The 16,639-nt window shown below is 55.0% G+C and overlaps 1 protein-coding gene across 12 annotated transcripts in view; it reads right to left on the bottom strand.

Moving 5' to 3' along the window:
- Positions 1-9,427: 9,427 nt before the first annotated feature.
- The window catches only part of AHDC1 (AT-hook DNA binding motif containing 1), a 61,768-nt gene continuing 54,556 nt past the window's right edge, over positions 9,428-16,639 (bottom strand). For all 12 annotated transcript variants that reach the window (XM_058304032.2, XM_058304029.1, XM_058304027.1 and 9 more), the window contains one exon: positions 9,428-10,094. The gene's annotated coding sequence lies outside the window, so the exon portion shown is untranslated. The remainder of the gene's footprint in view (positions 10,095-16,639) is intronic.

Below are 16,639 nucleotides of genomic sequence, written 5' to 3'. Positions count from 1 at the left end.
TGAGGGCCAGAGAGGGGCAGCAACTGACCAAGGGTCTCACAGCAGAGCCCGGATTGGGAGTCAGGGCGCCTTCTCCCAGTTGTGTAGCCGTGCACTCTAGCCCATGGGTAGGTCAGTCCGGTCCTTCCCTTGGCCGGTTAAGCTCTTTCTCCTTACCAGGTCTTCAGGATATGAAGAGGATTTCTTGCCTTTTTTAAAACTTGGTCCCCAGGTAGTTTGTCTGTTGCCTGTTGGACTGTTTGTCACAAAGGCTCTAATTCCCTCTAGGGCAGCAGAACCAGGAAGAGAAGAGGAGGGCTTGGTTCTGGGCCAAGGGCTGCTAGGGAGGTGGGAGAGGGGTGGGATGGGGAGATGGAGAAATAGGCGGAAAGAACTCCTGAAGACTGGGAGAAGGGGAGGGGACAAAGGGAGGGAGCAGGTGCAGGCCTAAGAAGAAAGGACTCTCCTTCATGTCTATTCTTTTTTTTAGGAAGTACTGGGATTGCGCCCCAGTATATGCGAGGCAGGCATTCAACCACTGAGCTACACCCACTCCCCTCCTTCGCCTCTAACTCTGAACTCAGTGGGAGTCTGCCCCTTGGGTCTTGAGGTGGGGGTGCCAAGGTTCTAGGGCCTGGGTTCAGTCCCCAAACCCCGGAGGCAGCAGGGTTGGAACCTTGGGGCAGGACTGTGGGTGCCTGTGTGGGATGCTGTGACCACACTCCCCTCCTGAGGAGAGGAGGGGTGGGGAGGGTGGGCGTCGGCTGGGTATGTGTTGATGCAGGGTGCGTGGTCTCTTTGGGGCATGGGACTTGGGTGTGTGTGAGAACTTGTGAGAGTGCTAGGGCTGTGTGTGTACACCTGTGAACATGTAGCAAACAGGTTGACACTTCCCTGGGCGGACTGTGAGAATGTGTGTGTGTGAGTGTCTGGGATAGGTGGAGAGAAACTACCCAGAGGGGATGGTTGTGTGCCTCTGTGTAGAGAGGGGTTGTGAGAACTTGCACTTACGTATTCTTGGGGAGGTTGTATTCTGTGCACGTAGATAGGTAAATTGTAAGGAGACGTTCCAAAGTGTGTGGGGGGCTGCATTTATGTGTGTGTGTATCATGTGTTCGAATTACACAAGAATCTATATGTGCTGCGTGTAATTCCGTGTGTGCATCTGTGTGCACAGTGTCTGTGATTGTTTTTGAGATACATAGGTGGAGTTGCCTCGGTCTTGACTATGGGTGTGTGTGCAGTTGTGTGTGCTCGTTAGGCCACTGAATGTTAGATTGCTGTTCACCCATGTGATTGTGTGTGCAGGACTGAGTTATGTGGGTGATTCTTGAAACACATACTTTATTTATCTTGTGCTTCTTGTCTAACTTCCCCCACCAGAATGTAAGCTCCTTGAGGGCTGGGATTTTTGTCCATTTTGCTCATGAGTGACTACAACAGTGCCCAACACATAGTAGGTGCTAATAAGTATATATTTATTCAATGACTGATGAATGAATGTGTGTGTGCTTGGCTGATTGTGGGAAATGTATTGTGTGTATGAACTGTGGGTGTTCGTGGGTGGGTGTGAATAGATGGATTTTTCAGGGGTCCAGGTGTATGAGGTTTTAATCATAAGTGGTGCGTGAACCAAGTGTGTGCACAGCTGCAGGTGTGTGTTTAGGCGTGCGATTGTGTACCTGAAGCTGCGCCACTCCTGTGTTGGGAGACGTGGCTTTGTGCGTGCACAGTTGTGCGTACATGTGCATGGGGGCGGGAAGGCGCTGTCGGCTTCTCCCAGCCTTCAGCACTCACTCAGCTTCACCCCAGGTCGCCTGCTGCGAAATGTCAGTGGCAGAGAAGCTAAAAATATCCGCTCTCCTCCTTCTGCTCACGGCTTGGGCTGATGGGACTGTGGGGCCCCAGCTGGCCCCTTGGGCCCTGGGGGGGAGGAGGAACTGCTGGAGGAAGGGGTGGGGTGTGGGGGAAGAAAGGAGGCCCTCCTCAGTACACACCCTCCTCCTTTCCTCTTGGGCTTCAAAGCCAGGCGCCATGCTCACCTCTTTCAGGAAGCCCTCAGGAGCCCGCCAGGAGCTGCCACATGCTCAAGTGTGTTTGTGTGTCTGTCTGCTTGTGCTGTCTGGAGCTGCCTGAGAGGAGAGATGGCCTTCGTCAGCTTGGGTCTCATCTGGGCAGGACGGTGCCTCCTCTGTCAGCGCAGGGACTCCAGAGCAGGGCTACTGAGGGTGTCTTGGGCTATATTTTCCCCTTCAGTCTGGGAGCTCCAAGGGACAGAGCTGGTATTGTCTCTTCCCTAGGGCTGAGGGTTAGGGGTGCAGCTTAGGCCATTCATGGGTATAGATTCATCTGACCCTGATCCTGGGGCCATTAGGACCCTCTGATCCCAAGGCAGATCTGCTGCTAACTCGGAGTTTGTAGGCAGGGCGGAGTCTCAGCTCTGCCCACAAACTGGGCCAGCATGTGTTTGTGCTATGGCACTTATGTGGGACATGTCAGGGCCCATGGTCCTTCAGGGAGCTGTGCCTCTTCAGATGCTGGGCCTTGGGGTATGTCTCTGCCTGTGTCAATGACTGCCAACCTGCCTTGTGCATTGTGGGTAGTCAAATAAAATTTGTGAGTTGTGCATTTCTTTGTGTTCAGGTGTATGCAGGTGGTGGATGTGGGTCTGGGTTGCTGCCTCTCACCACATAGGCATGCAAATACTAGTGTTTATGCCAGAGTTCCTAGTTGCTGATATTAGCAAGTGGGACTTTCCTTTTGTGTGTCCGTGTATTGTGTGTTTATCTGACAGGTGGTCAGGCTTGTTTGTCCTCTGTATCAAGATGCCTGTGTGTTGGTGTTTTGATATCTGGATTACTGGGTTTCGTGTGTGTTTGTGCCTTATCTGCCTGCCTAGATGTCATTATGTCTATGGGCTTCTCTGTGCCGTGTTTGTGCACGTGTCCACGTGTCCCTATGTATGCTGGCAGTTTCTGTGGATTGGAATCTGTGCACAAACTGGGCACTCCCCTCCCTGTCCCTTCCCCCACCTCTCCTACCCTCCTGGCACCTTTTCTTAGCCTCCCACGTTACTGTGTTGAAAGCCTCCGCCTGTGTGTGTGTATGTGTGTGTGTCCACTTCCCCCAGCCCCAACGCCTCCAGCCCTGAGATCTGCCCACCCACTCTCTCTCTGTTGGACTTGAGGTGGGAGCTGGAGCAAAGAGGGCAGGCAGGCATGGAGCCCACAACAGCCGGGGGCCGGGACCAGGCTGCCACGAGGGCCCTGCCTCAGCTTTCCTCCAAGCAAGCGCTAAGCCAGAGCCTCGGTTACATGTAAACACCAGCTGTGTCAAGACGGCGCAGCTTCTTCTAGGTCAACAGACAGCTGTGGTGTTGCTAGGCAACCGCCTGGCTCTCTTCCCCCCCCCCCATTAAGCCCCCCTCCCACATCCTCTACCTGCAAACCCTCTAATGGCTTCCTCCACCCCTGGGTACCGCCACACCCATCAATGCCAATTAGCACAGCAAGTTGAGGGGGTGCAGAGGTCAGGGCCTCACTAAAGGGGGGGGTCTCTGGGACAGGACTCCGGGCTCAAGGTGTGGGGAGGTGTTAACTCTTCAGGTGCCCTGCCTCTTTCCCCAGTGCTCAATGCACTTCTCTAAATGGCCCACCTCACTAGCCAGACTAGGGCAGGACTGGAGGGAAGAGGGTGAGGTCCTGAGGGAGAGGGCAGTGACGGTCACTGTAGCCTCTTCTCCGGCTATGTCGAGCCAGAACTGGAGGGGTGCAGACCCTATTAGCGATTGATCAAGCAGCCCCCGCCCCCGGGCAAGCCAAAGACAGAAGGGCCCGCTGGTAATCAAAGGGTTAAGTTCCCCTTTCTTTCTCCCCTCCCGCGCCCTCCCGGGATAGCCACCCCCATCTCCAGGCAGCACCTGCGCTCCCAGCTGCCATACCCGCTTGGTGGCCGTGCCCGGGCCAGGCAGCCCCTGCAGCGCCGCAGGCCATCACCTCCGCCCGGACCCAGCTCCGCCCTCTCCCCGGCTCGGGCCTCCCGTGGGGAGACGCGCGAAGCGAGGGTCCTGCCAGCCCGGGCCAGCCCCCGACCGGCGCCCAAGGCCCACGAAAGAGGCTCTGAGTGGGGCGCACGGAGCGAGGCCGCGGGCCGCGGTGACTTGGGAGGAGCTGGAGGAAGCCGTGGGAGGAGGGCGCCGGGCCGGCAGGGGGGCAGCGGTGGGGGCAGCGCCCATGGCCGCCCCATTAGTATGCGGCCGCGCTCGGCGCGCCATGGCAACCGCTCCCCCCGCGCCGCGCCAGCCGGGCAGCCCCGGGCGCAGTGCGCACCTCTCCTCCCACAGGTGGCGGCGCGCGCGGGCGGGCACGCACGCAGGGGCACGCACGCACTCTCGGCCGCGGGGGCGCCCAGGGGCGCACCGTGAGCGCCAGGTGCGCTGGGGCCGCCCTACCCCTGACCCTCCTCCCCATCGCCCAGAGGCGTGTCCCCAGGTGTTCCTGAGGGGGTGTGTGTACTGAGGTCGCTCTTCTCCCTCTGTCAGGGCGTGTCCCTCAGTGTGCCTGTTGTGCCTGTCTCTCCGATTGTCCTTGAGGGTATGTGCCAGCCTGTGCTCATTTGCCTCCTATCCCTGAACGTGTGCCTCCGAGTGAGAGTGCTTTGGTGTAACTGAACATACCGTACCTGTGCTTTGTATAAATGCGTTCCAGTGTGCAATGGTGTCTTTGTGTGTGTGTGCTTGAAGATGTGAGTTTATGTCCTTGGGAGTGTGTGCCCACGGCCCTGGGATTTCCTCTGGCTGAATGCCCCGGTATGTCTGCGACTGTATCTATGTGTGCCCGGATCCAGTTGAGTATGTGTGTGTGCCTTTGTAGCTGAGCATACGTCTGTGTGTGTATGTGATTCCTTGGTATTTGCATATGGGCCTGCATGTCAGGCAGGGCATCTCCATCCTTCTGTGTTTCTGGGTGTGGTTCTGTGTTGAACTGTGTGCCTCTGTGTATGTTCCCATGAAAGTCCTAGGAAACCCACTTCGTCATGTCCTGGCACCCCGAGTGTGTGTCCTGAAGTATGGCTGTGTGTCCAGGGACTGCTGGCTCTGTGCCCTCCTCTGCTTCCCTCCCTGCTGCCTGAGTGAGCTGACACCTGCTCCCAGAGCACTGGGCCCCCTCCCCCAACCTGGCAAGGACAGGGAAGGACACGGAGACAGACGCCGACATGGAGACAGAGACAGGGAGACATGGAAGGAGACATGGCAAGAGCCAAGGAGGCTGGAGAGGTGGCCGCCCAGAGTCACATGATCAGTCTTAGTGCCCCAGTAGTCAGAGACAGGGAGACCTAGAGGTACAGAGACCTGGTGATTCAGGCCCACGAAGAGATTCAGAGAACCAAGTCGGGAAAGGCTGAGATCAAGGATGTGGCTCCCCAGCTTTCCCCCCACTCTAGAGTTTCCAGCCCCAGCTGTGCCTCCCGCACAAACCCAGAGCAGAGATTGCCTGGCCCTGGGAGCCAGGGCCTAGAACCCAGCTTCTTCCCTATAACACTGTGTGTGTGTGTGTGTGTGCGCGCGTGTGTGTGTGCGTGTGTGCGCGTGCGCCCGCATCTGTGCATGCTGTCCTGGGCTAGTGTCTACCTCGCACATAGCCCACCCCCATCACCCTCCCCACTGTTGTCCACATTTCCACAGGTCCCGATCGTGCACACCTTTACATACTTACCAGTCAGCCTCACTTGTTCAAACCCGTAACACACCTCCGGTCTGTCTCACAAACATATCTGCACACAGTCACACCAGCAAGTCTTTCACACTCTTAAACTCTCCCGACCAGTCAATCACCCCTCAGTAACCCCCAGCCAGGGTAGTCTCCAAACCCCTGCCACTCAGAGGGAAAAGCACATGACCAAATGTGTCACCTTCACCAGACTATACACTCAAAGGCAGGGACCCCACCTGTCTTGTTCACTGTTGTATCCCCAAGCGCCCAGGACAGTGCCTGAAGCCTTGTGGTCACATCACTTGGAGAACTCATCATACCCAAAACACCCACAGTAACTCACAACCACTCAGAGTGAAAAACACTAAAGGAAAAACATTATGATGTACACCCAAGAAAGCATCATGTACACATTTGTGACAACACTTTAAAGGCAAGTGGCGGCCGGTATGCAAATACACAGCACCACAGCTGGAGTAGAGGTTCTCAACTTTGGCTACAGTGCCCTGGTCCCAGCCCAGAATCTCTAGGAAGAGGATTTGGGGATCAGGGTTTCTGGAAGCTCTCCAGGTGATGCTTACCTACAACCAGGTTGAGGACCACTGATCTAGAGGAACAGACTCCAGACTGTGGACTCATGGGTTATTACCAGGGATGGGGGTGGGTAAAGTGGGCTTTCATTTTAACAGTACAGTGAAGAGCAGACTTGGGAACCAGCTGGGGTTTGAACTCTAGTGCTACCACTTACTCACTAGGTGGTTTTTGCAAAGTACCTCTCTGCATTCAAGTTTCTGTAAAATGGGGATAAGAGTTACAATAAAACCTCATAAGGATTGTTGTGGAGACTAAATAAGTTAAAAATATGTAGTGTTTAGAGCAGTGCCTGATACCTAGTAAGTGCTATATAATTATTTGCTGTTATTTCTGTCATTTAAAAATTGTATTATAGAGATTAATTTTTGGATAAATTTTACAAACAGAATTTTTCTTCAAGTTGTTATGAAAAAGCAAGGGCTTGGAGTCAGACCCTGGGCCACCTCACTTCTGCCACTTGCCCTATGATCTTGGGCAAATTTCTCACTCCGCGTCTCGGAACCCATCTTCTCATCTGCCAGTGAGGTGAATACCTTTCTCTATCTTTGTGAGGAAAAATCACCTTAGGGAGGAATTTAATAAATGGCAACAAAACCCAAATATTCCAGAGTCATGTTGCCTTGATGGCTTCTGGGATCAGGTGTGGGACTGTGGCTTGGCAGGGCCCCAACTTCTGAAGAGAATGCCCAGGACAGGCGACCCCAACCCTGCCCCACTTACCTGGGCAGGGTCTCCGCTGACTTTTTCCCAGAGGCCCCAGAGCGTAAGGGCACAGAGTACCTTCTCACAGGAGGATCTCCCCCCATCTTAGGCTCCAAAAAATACCTCTCCCTCCCATCCCTAAGCTGCAGAACCCTTGACCTCTCTGAGCTCCCCTCCTCTCATTGACTCCTCCCTTCACTTCTCATTGAGCCTCTACCCCCATCCCCCGTCGTCCCCCCCCCACTCTCCTCACCAAGCCTCCCCCTCACCCTGGAAACCACCACCCTTCTCAGGGTTCCCATCCCTTGCCCTGTGAACCCCCCTTCTCCGCAGACTCCCCATCCCTTCTCTAAATACAAGTTAATGAGCCATCATCTGCCTGTACTGTGCTGTTATCGCTTCCTCTAACTCCCATTTCCTTCATGGTCTCCCCCCCCCCCCCCCCCGCCGAGCCCTGGGACCCCAGCTCTTCACTGCCCTTCCTGCCCCCCTCAAGACTCATCTCCTGGTTGACCCCCAGTCCCTTCTCAGGGACTACTCCCCTCCCCTGGGCCTCCACCCCCCTCACTGAACCCTCAGCTCCCTTCACCGGGCTCCCACCCTCTTCCTGCAGGACCCTGATCCCCTCTCCATTCTGCCCAGACTGTCCCACCCGGACAGCCTCCCCAAGCCTCTGAACACACTAACTTTGTCCCTGCAGGCATGTCTGAACACGGGCTTCTCTTAGGCCTGCCTGCTGGCTCCTCCAGGGCCACCTCCTCAAACCAGCCTCCACCCTGCCCCAGAATGACCTGCCAAAGCCTTCTCCGGTCCCCAAACACACAGTGTCTACTCCAAACAGATTTAGCTGCGTGGCTGCCACCCTCTCACACCTCCAGACCGGGCACAGGCTCCTTCCTCTTCCTGGAAACCCTTCAGTTTTCTGCCCAGGACCCTTGCCTTGGCTCTTTAAGTGGCTTCTCTTCTGAGAAGTACCCCCCCCCCCCCCCCCCCCCCCGCCACCAGGGTCTTACTGCTCCTTGTCCCCACCTCTGGGGGGTGAGCTTCAGGGTAGTGTTGGTGCCACTGCCTCCCTCCCCAGACAGGACAGGCGGGCACAGCAGCTCATCTCCGAGTCCTGGGAGGCGCAGGAGGCTTGGTGGGTGAATCAGCCTTTTTGTTATACCCAACAGCGGCCGCAGTTCGAGGGCACTGTTACCTGCCGCTGCGTCCTCTTGCCTCTTTGAGATAGGGGTGCCCAGAAGGTGAGAATGTGTCTTCCTCAGACCAAGGGTCCCCCTGACTCTCCCAAGGCCAAGGGGAGCTGTGCCTTGGTGTCTCCCTGGGCTTGGCAGTGAGGCAGGCAGCGTAGCCACATTCGGCAGTGCTTTAACATAAAATGGGGCTTTGGGAAATACTGTTTCCTAAAACCAGGAAGCCCAAGGAGGGCACTTGTGGGGGGCAGGGTGGGGGGTTATGGTAGTTAAGAGCTCACCAAGGTCAAGTAGTGGGAAACAGCTCAGCCCTCCCAGGCTCAACAGAAACAGGCCCAGGATTAGTTTTCATTTTTCAAAGTTCACCAACTCTGGGAGGAAACACATATCTAGTATTTGGGGTTCAGGGTGGGAAGAGTGGAAGGCAGAGAAATAAAACTTGAGGTGACACGTGGTTCTGCATTAGTACTTGTGAGTGCGTTGGGGTAGGTGGGCAGCCTAGAGGCAGAACAGACCCAGGAGCGGAGACACACAAACAGTGGCTACTCCAGTCCTAGTGGGGAAGAGGGACCCCACAAGGGTTCTTGGGAATAGGTTGGAATGGGGGTTCCAGAGACAGGTCCCTGGACCAGGATAGAACTGTGGGATCCAGAGGCTGGAGAGACAGGGACCAGAGGCAGAGACCTGGGACCTGGCATGAATGAAGGAGTCTAGAAGCAGGGGAGACCTACACCCTAGCCCATAATGGGGGCTCTTCAGGGAGAGGAGACCCAGGCTCGAGGCAGAATAGGGATCCTAGAGGCAGGTATCCCGGCACTTTGGAGAGGGGCAGGAGAGACCTGGGGACATAAAAAAGGGCCCAGAGAAGGGAGTCCTGGGGCTTGGGAGAGGACGGGAGACCCAAGCCCAAAGTGCAGAATAGCATCTCTGGACGTGGGACAGAATTCATGGCCCAGGGAAACCTGGGAGGCAGAATGGGGGGCCCAGAGTGAGGGGAGACCGAGGGCCTAGAGTGGAAGTGGGAGGGCGGGTGGCGCTAGAGATAGAAGAGGTAGAATGGATGGCTCAGGGACCAAGGAAATCTGATGCAAAGGTGCCTTAGGTCTCAGGCAGAAGGGAGGACTCAGAGGAGGGAGCACATAGAAGTTGTTCAGCTCTACCAGGGAACCAGTGGCTGTGACAAATCCCAGTCCTTGAACTTTCCACCCCAGCCACCCTCCCTCACCCCTTTCACAAGACACAAGTTAGTGGTTTTTTTGTTTTTTTTTTTTTTTGCTTTTTTTCATTTCTTTTTAATACAAACTTGGATCTTTGGGTGTGTCCTGCCAACAGAAAACAACAACAACAACAGAAGAAAAAACCCAAAAGAGTGAAAAATAAGAAAGAAAGAAAGAAAGAAAAAAAAAGCTCCCGCAAGAGGTTCTTCTCCCTCCCCCCCACCATGCGAATTTGCACACCACGGGACCACAGCAGGTTTACAGAATGCAATATACAATCCACGATTTATAATAAAACAGTATATACAATAAATAGGATATTGTTCATTTTTGTCAAACGACCTGTAGATAAATTTCTCAGTGCATACTTGCAGGGGCTCTGGACACCTCGGGACCCTGCTCGCAACCTCTTGCACACGCTCGCTCTCTCGCTCTCGCTCTCTTTTTTTTTTTGTCTTTTTCTAAAACTGTATTTTGTTTTTAAGTTTTGTACATTTTTAAAAAGTATTTACAATTGCTGGTTTTGTGCAGAAAGGGCTCACCTTCGGCTTCTGCGTGGAGGAGATGGGCAGGGAGGGGTGGGGGAGATGGGGCTGCAGGGGGTGCAGGTGGGGTGAGGGAGGAGGCAGAGGGGCAGGCGCTCCTGCCAGAGGACGAGGTGGACTCTGGGAGGGGTCTTGGCGTTGGTTTTCTGAAAGCTGCAAAGAAACGCAAGAGACGAGGCCGAGGTCAGTGGCAAGGACAGACGCCGAGCTGAGAAAAGGGGGACGAAGGGTAGGACTTCCCTACCCAGCCCCCTCGGTTCTTACCAGGATTCTGGGTGAAGCTGACTGACAGCATTGCTCTTTCTCCCAGAAAACTCTAAAGCAGGCCCCATGCCATGTTGGGACAGCTGCTAGCCCTCCTCAAATTCAGTTTTCCCACCTGTAGTGTGTGTACAAGCCCCATAGCACTGGGAGGTAAAGGACGTGCTCGGTGAGGGTCCCAGATAACGGAACTTCTTTTAAGAACTTGGGCTCTGGAGTCAAATGCAGCTGAGTTCACATGCCAACACGATCACTTAATAGCTGTATGACCTTGGCAATTCATCGAACCTCTGTAAGCCTCAGTTTACTTCTCTGTAAGAACTACTCTGCAAGTGTGTTGGGAAGTCACTGGGTGAAGGCAGGTAAAACCTGGCACTTAAGTGCATAATAAATGATCATGATGACTGTTATTACTGTCCTGGGGCCTGGCCAGTTGGTCTCTGCAAGCCTCAGTTTCCTCATGTAACAATGAGCTTAATGACTCTTCCAAGGCTGTTCTGAGGTATGACATAATGGGAAGACAGTGCCTTAGCACAGACAGGTGTGAACCACTGCTTTAATTTCTTCTAAATCCAACCTTCTTCCCCAGCCCCCACTAATGCCGTTCTGTTCCTTTGAGAGGTGAGGTGATGAGGAAGTCTTGTCTGAATGAAGGAATAAAGAAATTGTCCAAGACAATGTCACCTGTGTTTGGCTAACTTGCTTTCCTGAAACTCGGAAACTCCCCCATCCCCAACCTCAACAATCATCAGACACTTGAGGTCTGAAGTACCCCCCTTTCCTAGCTGGTCTTAATTATATTTGTGTGGCTCTGCAGACCTGACTTCCCTACCCAGCCCCCCAAGCTTGGCTAGACTCTGGATGAGCAGCTCTGCTAGGATGAGCGAGAAGGTGCCTCAGCCAGGAGTCTGCCGCTTTTGGAACTACGGCCTCCTCTCCGAGCCCACCCCAATTCAGGAGTGGTGGTAAAACCGCCCTCCAATGCTCCTCAGCAGTCCCATCCATCCTCCTCCCCCCATCCCCGTGGACCAGGCGGCGACAGAAAGCCTCTCATCCCTTGTACTCGTTCTTGGCTCCCCTTCCCAACAGGACCACATTTAAATTCCGCTCAGCCTCGGCTGCTGTCTGCTGGGCAGTCAGCCTCGGGGACGACTTTTGTCCTGAGGCTGGACTTGCCAGGACTCCCCCAGGGGCCAGAGGAACCAGGTGGGTTCCTGCAGTGGCAGGAGCGGCACCCCGTCCAGGGTATCAGACCAGGTGGCAAGCAGAGGCATGAGAGGGGGTGTCTGGGTTGAGCTGTCATTCCCCCCCGCAGCCGAGGAGAGGGTGAGCTATTAGCTGTAGGGGTAAGAGGTGTGCTGTTAGGGTGACAGATATATTACAACTGGGGTGATCAGTAGAAAAGCAGCTGTTGGGGCAGGGAGTATTCTCTAGCCATGGATGTAGTTCTCCACAGCTGGGTGACAAACGGGAACAACTGCAGATAGTTCTTTTCATTAGGGGGCAGGTCCAACTGTAGGGGTGAGGGACATCCGTCTGTAGGAGACCTTCCCTGCGGTTGAAGAACAGCTGTCAAGCTGAGGAGGGACCTCTGTTGAGGTGACAGTTGTAATGTGCTGGGTGACAAGAGAGGGGGAGTCTTGGGACGGGCTGCTCCAAACCACTTGGCAAGCTGACTGCTGAACCCCAGCCTCCTCCGCGGTTGGCCCCAAGGGCCCCGGGGCAGGCTGGGAGCCTGAGCACAAATCCCCACCACCCCCGCCCCCTCCAGCCCTTAGCCACTGCCAGTGACCCTCTCCAAGCCAGGTCTCCATGGTGATCTCAGCCCAGCAGGCGGCTCCTGCCAGAACCATTGCGCGGTGCCCGGCGGCCAGGCAGCAGGGAGGCTTTCTCACCCTCCGCTAAGCCGCCCATCGCAGTCTCACCTTCCTCCTCCTCCTGCCGCCCTCCCCGGCTTTCAGGACTTGGCCGGCCTGAGACTCTGGCAGAAGCTGGGGGATGGTCAGGAGAGGGGGGTGGGGAAGGGATCAAAGTCCAGGAGTTCTTGGGGGATGGGGCAAGGGGAGTGCTGTGGCTGTTAGAACTCTGGCCTTCCTAGGTTCAACTCCCTGCAAAACAGAACCGATGCCAAAGGGCCAGGCGGCCCAGGGCTGGAGCCAAAATGGAGAACAAACAGATCTGGGTCCAGGGCTGAGGGGCTCACAGAGCAGAGGGAGGGCAGACCCCGTGCCAGGTAATTACAATGCATGGAGATGGGGAGGCCCTCAGGAGCTCAGGGAGCACAGAGGGGGCACCTGACCCAGCCTTGGCAGGGAGGGGCCAGGCCTCTTCAGCTCACTGCTGAGCACAGTACCCAGCACATACGGGGGTCAAGAATGTGTGTTGACTGAACAATGAGCGACGACTGATCTAAGTCTGAGCAGCGTGTCAAGGTCCAGCTCGGGTCTTGCACAGCTCCAGGACGCTCCTGAGACACCCTGTTACCATAGCTACCGGTGCACTTGTCATTGCCTACCCTTCTCCTCCAGGGCAGAGACCTGTGTGTGGTACCTCTGGATCCCCAATGCCAGCATGTGCCGGCCCCCTAGGACACCAGCCACCCGTTTATAAGGCTTAACCTTTTAGTGCCTCCATAATGAACCACCACAGAGCCACATTCCACTGAGTCCTCGTGCCCCAGAGGTTTTACGGTCTGAAGCGCCAAGGCATTACATGGTCTCTGCCTGTCAGTGGGGGCTGGCTCTGGGGGCACCGAGGGATAGCTGAGCTGGGATTAAAAGTGCCGCGGATCAGATATAAACAGGCTGTCCACAGAGAGAGTTGCTCTCTCCAGTAGAGGAGCGGGCATTTGTGCATTCGCTTAAGCAACCAGTAAACACATATTCACCCCCACTAACTGCCAGGCCATGAGCTGGAAGACAGCAGAATAGACATAGCTTCTCCCTTCCAAGAGGGAGTCTCAACATCAAGCAACATCCACTGAGCTGAAGGCAAAGGGAGTGCGTTCAAATTTGAGACTGATTCACTGCAGTCTCGGCAACCTAGGCCAAGTCCCATTTCCTGCCACCAGTTTGCAAAAGAGAGGACTTAAACAGGTGAGGTGAGACTTTCAGGCACTGAGGTGGTGTCCCCAAGACAAGGGGCTAGAAGCAAACCCCGGCTGCCCAAAGGTTGATCTGCCCTCTGACATTTTCCGGCAAAGCCAGACCCAGAGGGCCCTTGAATGCCAAGAGGAAACTCCCTAGGGCTCAGCCTACACCCAAGAGGCAGAGCACCCCTCAAGGAGGGTGGACTTGAACTTACTGAGGGATGAGACTCCCGATTGGGGAAAGGGAGGCAGCGGAGTGTGGGGCTTTCCCCTACTCTGGCAAGTTTTCAAAATCTGTGGCCACTGGTAAACTCGGCTCTGGCAGTCTTTGCTTCCTTAAGGGTCTTCACCTCCGTCACTGCTGGGCGTAGAGGAGACCTAAAGTACTTGCTAGTGGGCCCAACGGGGCTCCCATCCCTGGTAACCCAATAACTCTGTGTGACCCTGTGTGTCCCCTGCTTTTCCGAGCCTCGTTTCTTGCAGTCCTGGGAAGAGGAAACAGGCGCCCCAGGCACCACCACCCCGCCCCCTAGTTGGGAGGTGCTGTACGTGTAGATGGGTGCTGACGGGTGTGTGTTAGACACGTGACTTAAGTGGAGGATGAGAAAAGGACAAGTGGAACTGGGTGATCCCAGGCCCTTCTGGCTCGAACACGCCATAGTTCACTGACTGCGTGGCTGGCTGACTTCTAGCAAGTCCGCTTCCCTCAGAGGCTGGACTTAGAGCAAAGGCCCAGCTAGCCCTGCTGTTTACACACCCCTCATGCCCCCATTTTTAGGAGAGCATCCTGATGGCAGTGAAGAGAGAAACTATCCCAAACGTATCACCCCCTGTATAAGAATTTCCTCTCACGATTCTCCCTATTCCACGTGCTCGTCGTTACCAACCACCCCCACACACAAAGTAAACAAACAAAAAAGCCCTGACCTCTGAAATGTACCTGGCATGATGAGGCACTGGGGGGGAAGGGTGGGGGGACAGTGCAGCGGTGGTGATGGGGTGAGGAAGACATTCCCAGGGAGGGCTGTCATGGATGAATAATGGGCTAGAGATTAATTTGGCCTGGGAAGGATCCTGGAATGCTTCTTGGAGGAGGTGATGTCTGAGTGAAAGATAGGAACTGACAGGTGGGAGGTAGATGGTGGGTAGGAAAGGGCAGCCCAGGCCAGGGGAGAGTGAGAGCAAAGGCAAGGGGCACATTCAGGAAAGAGCCCCTCGGAAAGCTCCCTCCTGATTCCACACACTCTGGGGCCAGTAAGGGGCTGCCTGTGTGAAGGTCAGCCTGATAAAGAGGATGGATACCCTGATGGAATATCTGGAATACAATGCTGGAATACAATGGAATATCTGGAATACAATGCTGAGAAGCTGAGTCTTTATTTTATAGGTAAAGAGGCTGGAAAGAAAGGGAACGATCAAAAGATGTAAAGCAACTGAGTCACACAATGACTTGTTTTAATCAATTCATTTGGTAAATATTTTGGGGGTTCCAGGCATTGTGTGTGCAAAGATGCTGAAGAAAAAGGAACCTAGGTGCCCACAGTGGGGAGAACGGCACGGGCAGGAACCTGGTAGCTGGTGGTTGCACTGACCAGGGCAGCAGAGCTAGGGCTAGAGACTCTAAAGCCTCAGATTTGTTCAAGACCCACTTCCTGCCTCCAGGAAGCTCTTGCTGCCTGCCCTACTCATGTAGTTCAAGAGAGTGGTCCCTGGTATTTCTCATGGGGATGTTTCAGTCCCTCACCTGGAGAGTGATGCCTACATTGAAGTTCTTAATGAACATCTGTTTATAGGATGCAAGCTCCACGAGGGCAGGACTGTTATACTCAAGTTTCTTCAAGCCTGGCCCAGAGCAGGTGGCTGGCTCATGTGTGTTGAACACAGACTTAACCTACTTTCCCCTGCCCACCAGCACAAACAGAGGGCACTACGGCAGCAAAGGTTATGATGACAAAGACAATAAATCTGCCAGGAAGAAAAATCATGACGTATTACAAAGTCACAAGGAAATGCTTTTCAGATTATCTGCACTGGAAGAGAGGATTGGTGTGGGTAGCTGGGTGGACAGGGTTTCTAGCTGACCCAAGTCATTTTTGAGTCTGAGGGTGGGTCGTGCTGCCCATCACCCTCAGGGCAGGGCCCATGACTCACCACCTCGTCCTTGGATTCCTCCCAGGGAGGACTCAGCCTAGTCACTGAGGCAAAGAACTAAGCGGTACTTCAAAATTTCCCTCCAAGGGCCTCAATCACACACTAGAAAACAAGATCTTCTCTAGGAGGGAGGCAAGGAGGGCATGTAAAGGAGGCTGGCCATGTGGTCCCAAACAAGGAGGAAAGGGTCAGAGGTGTGTGACTCAACCAGACTGTGTCAGGAGCCCCAGAATGCAGTCTATGCGGAGGTACTTAGCTGCCTGCCTAGCCACCTACCAGCCACTGACTAGGAGTTCACAGGGACTGGGCTAAGTGCTTCAGGCATCATCTCATCTCATTCTTCTTGCAGAAAGGTACAAAGACTCAACTCACTGCCCAGCTGGGCAGGAATGGGACCAGGCTTTGCACAGAGGCCCATCTACAAACAAAGGCGTGTAGGGGAGGCATGGAGCCACCACTCCCCCAGTCCTAGGGCCTTACCCCCTCGGGCTCAACCAGGTCCACAGGGGCATGGAGAGACAGAGGAAGGGTGAGAGGGCATGACCACAGAAATGAGGGCTCAGAAAAAGGCTCAGTCTGAAAATGGCTGTGGGAGAGATGAGGGACGGGATCTTCGGGAGGACAACCTCACAGAGAGTGGGGAAGAGGCACCCAGAAGAAGCAAGGAAGGCGTGGCTGACCCCTGACATGAGCCTCTTGCTTAGAGCCAGAGGCAAGATCGAGTGACCTCTTGAGGTTTCAGAGACATGGGGAGACAAAGCCTAGAGCAGCCAGGGCCTGGCCCAGGTCTGGGCACGCCTGCTGACCCCAGTTGGATGGCGGCCTTGGAAACTGCTTCCTGCCCCGTGCAGGCCCCAGCTGGTGTAACCTCGGAGGACCTGTGACATTTCTCCCAGCCCAAGGTCCAGGCTTGAGAGGGAGCGAGGAGGGAAAGGGGACTCGAGATTCCTGAACACCTTGGAGGGCTCTTCCATCCCTACCCCCAGGGTCTGGTAGGGTCGATTCTCAGCCCAGCCCACGAGGGCCCAATACGGAGCCAGTCTGTCTGGCTCTGCTTTCCATCTAGGGGGCCAGGGAAGATGCCTGCGTGGTCCAAGGCCCACCCTCCACCAGCCTCCCTCCGCCGACCCCTCCCTTCTCTGTCCCATCGGCCACAGTTCTCAAGACCAGTTGGTTCCCACGCCCCCCCAGTCTGCTC

Source organism: Dasypus novemcinctus, chromosome 9 (assembly GCF_030445035.2).
Source record: "Dasypus novemcinctus isolate mDasNov1 chromosome 9, mDasNov1.1.hap2, whole genome shotgun sequence".
Taxonomy (NCBI): Eukaryota; Metazoa; Chordata; class Mammalia; order Cingulata; family Dasypodidae; genus Dasypus; species Dasypus novemcinctus.
This window is presented reverse-complemented; position numbering and strand designations above follow the sequence as displayed.